The 12,519-nt window shown below is 36.0% G+C and overlaps 1 protein-coding gene across 8 annotated transcripts in view; it reads right to left on the minus strand.

Annotated features, from left to right (window-relative positions):
- LOC136863928 (metastasis-associated protein MTA3) overlaps positions 1-12,519 on the minus strand; it is a 901,938-nt gene that overhangs the window by 144,578 nt on the left and 744,841 nt on the right. The window lies entirely within an intron of this gene.

Here is a 12,519-nt window from a genome sequence, read left to right on the forward strand (position 1 = left end):
ACTTCACCATTTCAGGTCTAATTTCATCTATTCCTGCTGCCTTATGACAATGGAGTTTATTTACTATCCTTTCCACTTCCTCAAGCATAATTCCACCAACATCATTTTACTCCTCCCCATGAGCTCGGCTGTTTGCAACACCACCAGGATGATTTCCTTTTACATTGAGAAGATGTTCAAAATAATCCCTCCACCTCTCCAGTGATTACCTGGGATCTATTATGAGTTCACCTGAATTACTGAAAACACTGTTCATTTCCTTTTTACCTCCCTTCCTAAGATTCTTTATTACTGTCCAGAAAGGTTTTCCTGCTGCTTGACCTAGCCTTTCCAGGTTATTACCAAAATCTTCCCATGACTGCTTTTTGGATTCAACAACTATTTGTTTCGCTCTGTTTCTTTCATCTACGTACAAAGCCCTGTCTGCCTCAGCCCTTGTTTGGAGCCATTTCTGATAAGCCTTCTTTTTACATTTCCAAGCTGCTCTCACTTCATCATTCCACCAAGATGTTCGCCTTTTCCCATCTTTACACGCAGTTGTTCCTAGGCATTCCCTTGCTGTTTCTACTACAGCATCCCTGTATGCCACCCATTCACTTTCTATATCCTGAACCTGCTTACTGTATACTGTTCGAAACTTCTCACTAATCATATCCATGTACTTCTGTCTAATTTCCTCGTCCTGGAGATTTTCTACCCTTATTCGTTTGCAGACAGATTTCACTTTCTCTACCCTAGGCCTAGAGATACTTAGTTCACTACAGATCTGATAGTGGTCTGTATCATCGAATAATCCGCGAAAAACTCGTACATTCCTAACAGATTTCCTGAATTCAAAGTCTGTTAAGATATAGTCTATTATGGATCTGGTACCCATAGCCTCCCATGTGTAGCGGTGAATAGCCTTATGCTTGAAGAATGTATTCGTAACAGCTAAACCCATACTAGCACAGAAGTCCAGCAAACGCTTCCCGTTCCCATTAGCCTCCATATCTTCCCCACATTTACCAATCACCCTTTCGTATCCTTCAGTTCTATTCCCAACTCTCGCATTGAAATCGCCCATTAGCACTATTCTATCCTTGCTGTTGACCCTGACCACGATGTCACTCAATGCTTCATCAAACTTGTCCACTTCATCCTCATCTGCACCCTCACATGGTGAATACACGGACACAATTCTAGTCCTAATTCCTGCAACTGACAAATCTACCCACATCATTCGCTCATTTACGTGCCTAACAGAAACTATGTTGCGTGCAATGGTATTCCTGATAAAGAGCCCTACCCCAGACTCTGCCCTTCCCTTTCTAACACCCGTCAAGTACACTTTATAATCTCCTATCTCTTCCTCATTATCTCCCCTTACCCGAATATCACTTACTCCTAGCACATCCAGATGCATCCTCTTTGCTGACTCAGCCAGTTCTACCTTCTTTCTTCCATAAGCCCCATTAATATTGATAGCTCCCCATCGAATTCCATTTCGTTCGCCAAGGAGTCCCTCGCCTGTCAAATGGGAGTGGGACGCCATTACTCCCATAGGACCAAGGCTTGCTTAAAGTGTTCAGAGCTCGGTAAATTCATGAAGCAGGATGCTGCCCTACTTGCACATAGTCCAAGTGAGGATCTCTCCTCTAACGGGTTATGGACCACCGGTGAATTGTATAGTCCTAGCCGCCTAGCACAAGGAGGGCCACGACTCAGAATAAGTCCGAGATGCCCACTCCCATTCCATAGCAACTGGTATCCCGACTCTCAGGACCACTTACTAGGCCACTCAGCCATTGCCCATGGTTCACGAACTAGGACGTGACTGCAGTAACCCACAAACATGAACCAGGAACTTACTAGAAAATTGAATCTAGCAAAGAAGGCAGCTAAGGATAACATGATGGCAAGCATAATTGGCAGTCATACAAATTTTAGTGAAAAATGGAACCGTTGGAATGGAATTCATTCCAACTACATGTGGACTACAAATTGAATATTGCATTAGAAAGGAAGCAAGCAACACTTAATAAAAAACTCTCCCAATTAATACAATCTAATATACGATCTCCCACACATAACAAGGTTTCACAAAGACCAGCATCCTCACATGTTAACACATCCACAGTAGTCAATTTGACAAACGTTCAGTTTTCTCAGGAAGAAATTGGGATATTGGATAAGGGCCTAAAGTATAATTGGCCTAGCCAAAATAAAACAACCGACATCATCAATACAGTAGCAGAGGTAGAAACCGGTATTTCGAAACTCCCCATTGAAATTCAAAACGATGTTAGATACGAAGTAAAAAAGAAATGACCTAAACTGGCCCAAGAGTTAAAATGCTAATTTTGATTTCAATCATAAAAAACAAATTCAGAAATTAAAAACAAAAATAAACTACAATAACATTATTGTTACTAAGGCAGATAAAGGAGGTTCCACAGTCCTACTAGACAAACAGTTTTACACCAAGAAAACAGAAGATTTTTTTAATAATACACGTTATTCGATAGTTAACAAAGATCCCACTGTAAGAATTCAGTGAAATTTAAAAACTTTAGTAAAAAGTTCTAATTTTCTTTTCAACGAGCAAGAGCAACAAAGACTTTTCAACATGAACCCCAGTATCCCTACCGCCAGAGCTTTACGTAAGATCCATAAGAAGGACATCCCAATGCGTCCCATTATAAATTGCAGGAATAGCTCTACCTATGAAGTATCAAAATTCATTCATAGGTTTTTAAGAAAACATTATATTTTCAACAATAAATCTCCCTTACAAAATTCAATCAGTTTCTGCGAAATATTGAAGAAATTTGAACTGCAACCCAACCATATTTTATGTTCTTTCGATGTCACAAATATGTTTTCAAGCATTCCTACTAAAGAAATCATTAAAATTACCCATGACATCAATAAACACAGCGGCCTTAGTAAAATGGAAATTGAAGAATTCATAAATATATTAAATATCGTTCTAAACAATAATTACTTCTCCTATAATGGTAAATATTATCAGCAGAAAGGCCTAGCTATGGGCGACCCTCTATCTGGCATTCTAGCAGATATCTACATGGACTATATAGAACATACAAAAATTTCACAAATAAAGGGCATTAATTTGTGGCTAAGATTTGTTGACGATACTTTTGTGATCATCAATAAGGACATTACTAACAGTCACGATATATTAGTCTCACTGAACGAAATACAGTAGATCCTAACGTCAAATTCACTAAAGAAGATGAGGTCAACAATTCCTTAAATTTTTTAGATTTAACAATTACACGCTTGAATAACACTTTTGAATTTCAAATTTTTAGGAAACCTACTCATTCACCCATAACTATTAAAGATTCGTCCTTACATCCTAAGGCCCAAAAACTAGCTGCCTATCATAGCCTAATATATAGGTAAGGTATGTTGGTAATGGCGAGGTAGGCAGGCAGTGACTTGTGCTCTAGGCTTTCAAGATTTTATAGTGGATATAGTGATGTTTGGCTGAAAAGGATGCAATTCTTTCAAACTGTAACTACTCATGTTTAAACTGACGTAAAAACATTTCAATTGTAGCTCAACTAAGAGCTGTAAATCAGTTTTGAAACTGTAGTGAGATTCAGTGCAATCTATAACAGTGTTTACAAAGTTGCTACCAACATAGAGGGTTGAAATTTCTGTGGCATCATGTGAACTATCGATTATTACAAACTGCTACCAACTTCAGTGTTCACTGTTTCCAAGGAGTAAAAGTGTATTGTACTTAATCGATTGCAACGAGTACAGCTAACATTACGACAGTTTATCTGTACAGAGCACAAGTATTTCCTGTTGTAAAATGGGAGTGTGTGGAAATTGTTCTAAAGCTGTGGCACGTCAGGATGTAAATGGAAAAATTCAGTGCAAGTTATGCAGTAATCTATTTCATAGTGCATGTGTAAATCTTACGGAAGAGTACGTGAAAAACTTGCGATCCAATGATGAGATGTGGTTATGCAGTAATTGTGAGAAAACTCCCTGTAGTAATGTGAGTGATCAGGAGGGCAGTAAAGTTGTAGAAAATATACCGACTGTAAGCGAGATATATCGACTTCTGCTTTCAATTAGTAAAGAAGTTAAGGAATTGTGTAAGAATCTTGAGGTAGAGCTCTGTAAATCTCTGAACTCGGTTCATGAGAAACTGGAGGAAAACTTTATTTTACTCAAGAGTCATGGAGAAGAACTGAAATCATGTAAGGAAGTTATTGAGAGCCTTAAATCAGAGAACTGTGCATTAAAGAACAAGATCAGCAACTTACAGCAACAAATAGATGACCTAGACCAATATGGAAGGCGGAATACACTGGAAATACATGGGATTCCTGAAACGCCAAATGAAGATGTGATCTCCTTAGTGAAAAATGTAGGTCGGGCATTAGATGTTACTGTGACTGATAATATGATTGACACATGTCATAGGTTAAAAAAGCCAGTAAGTCAACCTCACGCAGGAGTTATCGTGAAATTTGTTAGAAGATTTGATAGGGATATATTTCTCCAGAGGCGTAAGATTAAACGTAACTTCAGCTGTGCTGACATTGGACTTACCTCTGGGGGGCCTATCTATGTCAACCAAAATCTCACGTTAAACAGAAGGATTATTTTCAGTGAAGTGAGAAAGGTGAAAAGGGAGAGAGATTTTGCATATTTGTGGGTGGATAATGCAGGAAATATTAAACTTAGGAAGAAAGCAAGTGACACTTATGTATATACTCTTAGAATGATTGATGATGTTAAGAATTTGGCATAATATAGATGGCTGTAAGGGATAAATTGTTATCATTTTACTATCAGAATGTTAGAGGGTTGAACACCAAAATAAGTGACATATACACAAGTGTCCTTGCTAGTAATTATGACGTGATCATTGTTAGAGAGTCATGGTTGACGAAGAGCGTATATAATGGAGAAATATTTGATACAAGATATACTGTTTTTCGGCGGGATCGTGTTCATAAGAAGGGTGGTGGTGTTTTGATAGCTGTTGCCAATACTTTTAAATCTGTTCTTGTAGAAATTGATGTAGACAACATCAAATGTATCTGTGTTAAATTTATTTTAGGTGAAAAGGTATATCTCGTGGTAACTGTTTACTTTCCACCAAACTCTGGTTTAGAAACTTATCATAATTTTTTTGCTGTACTTGAAAACAACGAATTCATACAACATTATAATGTTATTATAACGGGTGATTTTAACTTATCTTTGATCAATGATAGTAACTGTAATTTACTTAACTGTGGACCAAAATGTCTTGCTCTGGCTAATTTCATTGCTTTATTCAATCTGAATTAATTTAATAACGTAAAAAATGCCAATGGTAAGATACTTGATTTAGTTCTGTCCAACTATGTAGGAAATATTAATGTATTCAGAAGAGATTACCCCCTTGTGCCTGAAGATTCTAATCATCCTGCTTTATATTTCGAACTGGTTGCTAACATTGAGCGAGTCAAAATATTACCTGTCAGCATCTACAATTTCAAGAAGGCCGATTTTTATGAGTTGTATGCACCCATTGCAAAAATATGACTGGAATCAGTTACTATTGAGTAAAGACCCTAACAATGCAGTAAGCTATTTTTATGAAGTCCTTAATAACCTTTTCACAAAATATGTTCCTAAAAAAAAAAAAAACAGTGAATAAGAAAAGAATGTACCCTTGTTGGTTTACATTAGATATAATTAAAATGTTTAAATTAAAGGAGATTCACAGGAAGCACATGAAGCATTCTGAATACAGTGCTCACATGTACAAACAATTAAGAAAACAGTCTAAGACACTTATTGCAAGGGCATATAAATTGTATATATTACAGTCACAGGATAATATAAAAAATTATCCGAAAACGTTTTGGGGTTTCATAAAAAGTAAACGAAATAATAGTTTGTTCAAACAGTGTATGACATATGGTGGAAACCATTTTGTAACTGCGCAAGGATTAGCCAACGCATTTGCATGTTATTTTCAAAGTGTTTATGCACCCCAGTCTTCTTTATATATAGCCTCTGAGTCAGTGTCAATGATTACTGCTCACAGTTTGCAGATGGGTTCTATACGCGAAGATCAATCAATCAATCAATCAATCAATCAATCAATCAATCAATCAATCAATCAATACTGATCTGCATTTAGGGCAGTCGCCCAGGTGGCAGATTCCCTATCTGTTGTTTTCCTAGCCTTTTCCGAAATGATTTCAAAGAAATTGGAAATTTATTGAACATCTCTCTTGGTAAGTTATTCCAATCCCTAACTCCCCTTCCTATAAATGAATATTTGCCCCAGTTTGTCCTCTTGAATTCCAACTTTATCTTCATATTGTGATCTTTCCTACTTTTATAAATGCCATTCAAACTTATTCGTCTACTGATGTCATTCCACGCCATCCCTCCGCTGACAGCCCGGAACATACCACTTAGTCGAGCAGCTCTTCTTCTTTCTCTCAATTCTTCCCAACCCAAACATTGCAACATTTTTGTAACGCTACTCTTTTGTCGGAAATCGCCCAGAACAAAAAGTGCTGCTTTTCTTTGGATTTTTTCCAGTTCTTGAATCAGGTAATCCTGGTGAGGGTCCCATACACTGGAACCATACTCTAGTTGGGGTCTTACCAGAGACTTATATGCCCTCTCCTTTACATCCTTACTACAACCCCTAAACACCCTCATAACCATGTGCAGAGATCTGTACCCTTTATTTACAATCCCATTTATGTGATTACCCCAATGAAGATCTTTCCTTATATTAACACCTAGATACTTACAATGATCCCCAAAAGGAACTTTCACCCCATCAATGCAGTAATTAAAACTGAGAGGACTTTTCCTACTTGTAAAACTCACAACCTGACTTTTAACCCCATTTATCAACATACCATTGCCTGCTGTCAATCTCACAACATTTTCGAGGTCACGTTGCAGTTGCTCACAATCTTGTAACTTATTTATCACTCTATAGAGAATAACATCATCCGCAAAAAGCCTTACCTCCGATTCCACTCCTTTACTCATATCATTTATATATATAAGAAAACATAAAGGTCCGACAATACTGCCTTGAGGAATTCCCCTCTTAATTATTACAGGGTCAGATAAAGCTTCACCTACTCTAATTCTCTGAGATCTATTTTCTAGAAATATAGCAACCCATTCAGTCACTCTTTTGTCTAGTCCAATTGCACTCATTTTTGCCAGTAGTCTCCCATGATCCACCCTATCAAATGCTTTAGACAGGTCAATCGCGATACAGTCCATTTGACCTCCAGAATCCAAGATATCTGCTATATCTTGCTGGAATCCTACAAGTTGAGCTTCAGTGGAATAACCTTTCCTAAAACCGAATTGCCTTCTATCGAACCAGTTATTAATTTCACAAACATGTCTAATATAATCAGAAAGAATGCCTTCCCAAAGCTTACATACAATGCATGTCAAACTTACTGGCCTGTAATTTTCAGCTTTATGTCTATCACCCTTTCCTTTATACACCGGGGCTACAATAGCAACTCTCCATTCATCTGGTATAGCTCCTCCGACCAAACAATAATCAAATAAGTACTTCAGATATGGTACTATATCCCAACCCATTGTCTTTAGTATATCCCCAGAAATCTGATCAATTCCAGTCGCTTTTCTAGTTTTTAACTTTTGTATCTTATTGTAAATGTCATTGTTATCATATGTAAATTTTATTACTTCTTTGGCTTTGAGTACAAAGATGCAGTAAAAAAACTTGAGGCTTCTAAATCGGCGGGAATTGATCACATACCTCCTTACATTATTAAAGGATGTGCAGAGGTGCTAATGGTTCCACCATATATAATTTAATTTTAAAGACGCATATATTTCCTGAGATTTGGAAAATAAGTAAAATAACTCCGATCCTTAAATCTGGTGATAGTTCGAAAATTGAGAACTACAGAGCTATCTCAATAATATGTGCTCCAGCGAAGCTCTTTGAACAAATACTCTATGTTAGAATATTTAATCATATCAAACCATACGTATCAGAATTTCAGCAGGGGTTTTATCCCCAGCGTTCTACTACGACTAATCTTATGAACTTTATTCAGGATATTTCTGATTCAATGAATGAAGGGCTTCCTATTGATGCAGTTTATACTGATTTTGCAAAAGCTTTTGATAAAATTGATCATGGTATTCTTTTGAGAAAATTATCATTGTTTGGTTTAACTTCTGAGTTTCTGAAATTAATTTCTTCATATCTATTAGACAGAAAACAGTTTGTATCTTACGCACAAAATACTTCATTTAAGTTCAAAGTTAATTCTGGAGTCCCTCAGGGCTCAAACCTTGGTCCATTGTTCTTTTTATTATTTATAAATGACTTACCGAATGTAATAAAATATTCAAAATGCTTACTCTTTGCTGACGACCTAAAGATTTATAAGCAAATTACCGGGTATGACGATGCTATGGAATTGCAAGCCAATCTGAACAACTGTTACAAATGGTGTGTTGCAAACAGGCTTTTTTTCAATATTAAAAAGTGTTTTGTGATCACATTTTCTCGTAATAAGAAGGTGACTGTGAATAACTACAGTGTAAATGGTGAGATCTTGCAGAGGTGTAATTTAGTAAATGATCTGGGTGTTATGCTTGATTCAAAACTTTCATTCAACAGTCACATTCACAAAATTACAAATGATGGATTTAGACAATTAGGGTTTATTATTAGAAATACTCGGGAACTTAGCGATGAATATACTTTAAAAATCTTATTCAGTCATCTTGTTAGAAGTAAACTTCAATATTGAACCCGAGTGACTTAGGCCCATAGTCAGTCATGATTTGATTGATAAAGTAATATATGGTACATTTATTGAAATACAGAAGTGTAGTTGAAAATATTTCATCTGTGTAATGTCGAAATAATGAGCGAAGGAAGGGCGACAGACTGGAGCCTGACGGATTAGCTCGACACAACAAAATCTAGCTACTTCACAGCAGGGGATCTCATTAGTTGGCGAACAAGGAAATACAGAGTCCACAAATAAGTCTTGGTCAGAAAGAGAAAGGGGGTTGGTGATACAAAGGAAACTCACAACATGAGTAATGCACTGGGATATTTTTGGCGGGACGGAAATTCCGTGCCGTCATGGAAAACTACAGCGGCTGCCAGTACATTCGCTAGCCTAGGTTCGGGCAGGTGGAGATTTAAATCACGTGACCGCTTGCCGGCCAATCGTAAAAATTTGATGGAAGACTCAGGGATACCATCTTAAGGAATGATGGATGAGATATTCTCGTAACTTCAAAATTAATTAGTAATAAATTATTATGAGTACACGGATCGATGTAATGAATTTATTAGATGTCACGCATGGAAAAATAATCAATAATTATTGGCAAATTAAATAAATTGAAGGCTGGATTTCTTGGAAACCAGACAGCTTGAATCTCATTGGCTGGACGAAGACCACGTTGTAAGGGACGCTTCCGAAGGCGCGAAATGTGAGGAGCTAAATCCACCCGTATCTCCTAAATCTGTGATCACCAGGAGTTCATATTTAATCCAGCAGATATGCTAGCGGAGTGGATTAATTTGATGTAAATTTTAACGTCCAATTCGGAGTGCAAGTACCGATATTAAAATTCCACCCCCTCCCTCAGGGGTATGACGTCAATGAATCCGCGGGAGAAAGCTTCATCCATATATACGGGACAAGGGATCCTCGCCACCACACTTGAAGTGAATCTCTGGAGCTGAACCATCGGTCGCGGCTAACTTCGAATTCTACGGGCGTACAGTAACTCAACATTTAATGGCGCGAGCATCCGCCAGTGTTTAGAAAATGTGATAGCGCTCAAGCAACATGAACTGGAAATAGTTAACATAGGACAGTGTTTGTCAGTTATAAATATCAGTGAAGTAAATTAATTGCACTGCAAGAGAGTAATATAAATTGTACCACAATAAGTACGTAAATAACAGACTGTGTGACGAACAGTACTTTAAGGGAATAGTAGCCTGTACTTTGCAATATCGAACCGCTATCATGAACACTTCAAGAGTGCCGTATGAAACGGGCGTATCGCGTCGGACGACATAAATCGCGACGGGCGTAAAAGTTGACACCTCGTCGTACGTGTCCAGGTCCATTGTGCGGTAATTGGACGAAGATTAAAATAGTGTAAATATTAAATGTTTGGGTCTAGGAGAATAATTTGTTGTATAAAAGTTAAAGTGTTCAGTGTTAACGTTGTCAATGGTGAAGTTTTTGTGATAATTAAGGTATTAGTGTAAAATGGTAATGTGCCAGGAAATCTTTTGTGGAACTACGCCATCAAGAATGGAGGAGTAAAATGCAGAGAGGGGCCGAAAGGAGCCTCTCATCTGCAAAGCTGTAATGGAATACCGATAACTAAGATGAGTACTAAACTGTAAATAATATTTGGGAAATGTTATCGTGATGGGAAAAATGGGAATAATTTGATTAGACTTGGTTACCTTCTGTAACAAGATGAGTCGCTTAACGACCCCATCCTAAATTTGTAGCACGGGCAGTAGTATATATAACAATGTAAATAATCGGGTCTTTTTCTGTATTCAGTTTGTTGGAGATGTAAATTTGTATATATAGTGTAGTACGTTAAGTCATGCATGCATTCATATTTCTTTGTAGAATAATTTTCTTTCATTTGATTTTGGTTATGATAGTTAAATAAGACCCGATATGTGTTTTTCTGTTTTGTCATTTTAACGAGCTATGTAATGACACTGAAGGAAAATCCAGCTTCGCCATACCAGTTGTGTTTTGTTGTGATTAGCATGTTCATATTTTCAAAGTGAAGTTGTTCAAATTTGTGAGAAGCGATTATAATAATAATTTCCAAGTAAATCATATCTGGATTGATTAGTGCCAGAATAAATTGAAACTGTAAAAGGTTTATGCGTTAAACATATTAAGAGTGGACTACCGTGTAACAGGCGAAATTAATTTTTTTAAATTAATAATAATAATAATAAATAAAAATAAAACTACTTTTTTAGAAGAATTTTTTTTATATAATTTGGAAATAATAATAATTCATGTGATATTGGAAATTTTTAGTGATCAATGCGTAATAATAAATTTAAGTGATCAGGTGTTGTGTTTGTCAGAAATCATTTAATGACGGGAGGTAGTTTTTTAATTCGGAATTAAAGTGTGTGGTAATTTAACTTGATAAATTAATAATATTGAAATTTAAGATCGGTGCTAATAATCCGTACATATTAATGAACGTGTGGTTTAAATTACGGTCCAATGTATTTTTACATATAAATGTCGTGTCTTAAAGTTGCAATTCATTAGCCGGAACACGTAGGACTAATATTACGAAACCATGATTGTAAAATTTTGGTAAATATAATTTCCATATGTTACGATTATTTGTGGAGAATGAACTAAGGCGTAGATCAAAATGAGATAGAAAAATGTTAAAGAATCTGCAGTCAGATAATAAAAGGTCGTACGATGTCAGAAGTGAATAAATAAGTCAGTTGATAATTCTGTGAGAAATAAATGAATCAAGGAATATTGAGATAGAAAAGGGATATAAATTCCGTACGAGAGACACTTAGGATATTGAAATGAGTGTAAAATGTACGGGCAGTGTCACAGAGAAATACTGAGTTACGTAGCGGGTAGAATTCGAACCCGTGACAGCATGTACGAAATAAATAGACTGCACAGCTATTCGTCGAGATACTACGGATCTAAGGATAATGAGAGTTCAGAGTCCACATAAATGATCGTATATTGTAATCATTGTAATGACGAGCGATGACAATCATGATGTCGTGATAATAATAATAAATATTGCAGATAAAGGATTGGAACGCCTTAATTAATTGAGCGTTGATAAAGATGTTAAACGGGAATCTAAATGATAATATGCAACCGATAATAATAATAATAATAATGTAAGGACGATGTTAAATCATCGCGGTCAGCTTAATAATAATTGTCATAACAATAACAGTAATGATGCCGTTGGTTGATCAGTGAAATAATTATAATTGCGACCGATATCTTAATATATTTGGCGAAAGTGACTGGTTCATAAATAATAATAACCTCTTGAGTGACGTTAATATAATAATAAAATCTGGAGTCACTTATTTAATAATAATAATAATAATAATAACCACAAGAGGGATATAATAATAATAACATTAATAACCATCTGTGTTTGCATCCCGCATAATAATGACGACATTAATCAAACGTGACAGTGCCAGGAACCGTTGAGTATAATAATAATAATAATAATAATAATAATAATAATAATAATAATAATAATAATAATAATAATAATAATAATAATAATAATAATAATTTCGAGGATGATAATTTCATGGATAAATGAATATTTCTGACGATAGTTAATTAATTAATTGATGACAACATCCCTCGATTCGTATGTTTCAATAATAAGTATGATAAGTATTATAATCATTTGTGACCTCGTTATCGTACGGTT

Source organism: Anabrus simplex, chromosome 2 (assembly GCF_040414725.1).
Source record: "Anabrus simplex isolate iqAnaSimp1 chromosome 2, ASM4041472v1, whole genome shotgun sequence".
In the NCBI taxonomy this organism is placed as follows: Eukaryota; Metazoa; Arthropoda; class Insecta; order Orthoptera; family Tettigoniidae; genus Anabrus; species Anabrus simplex.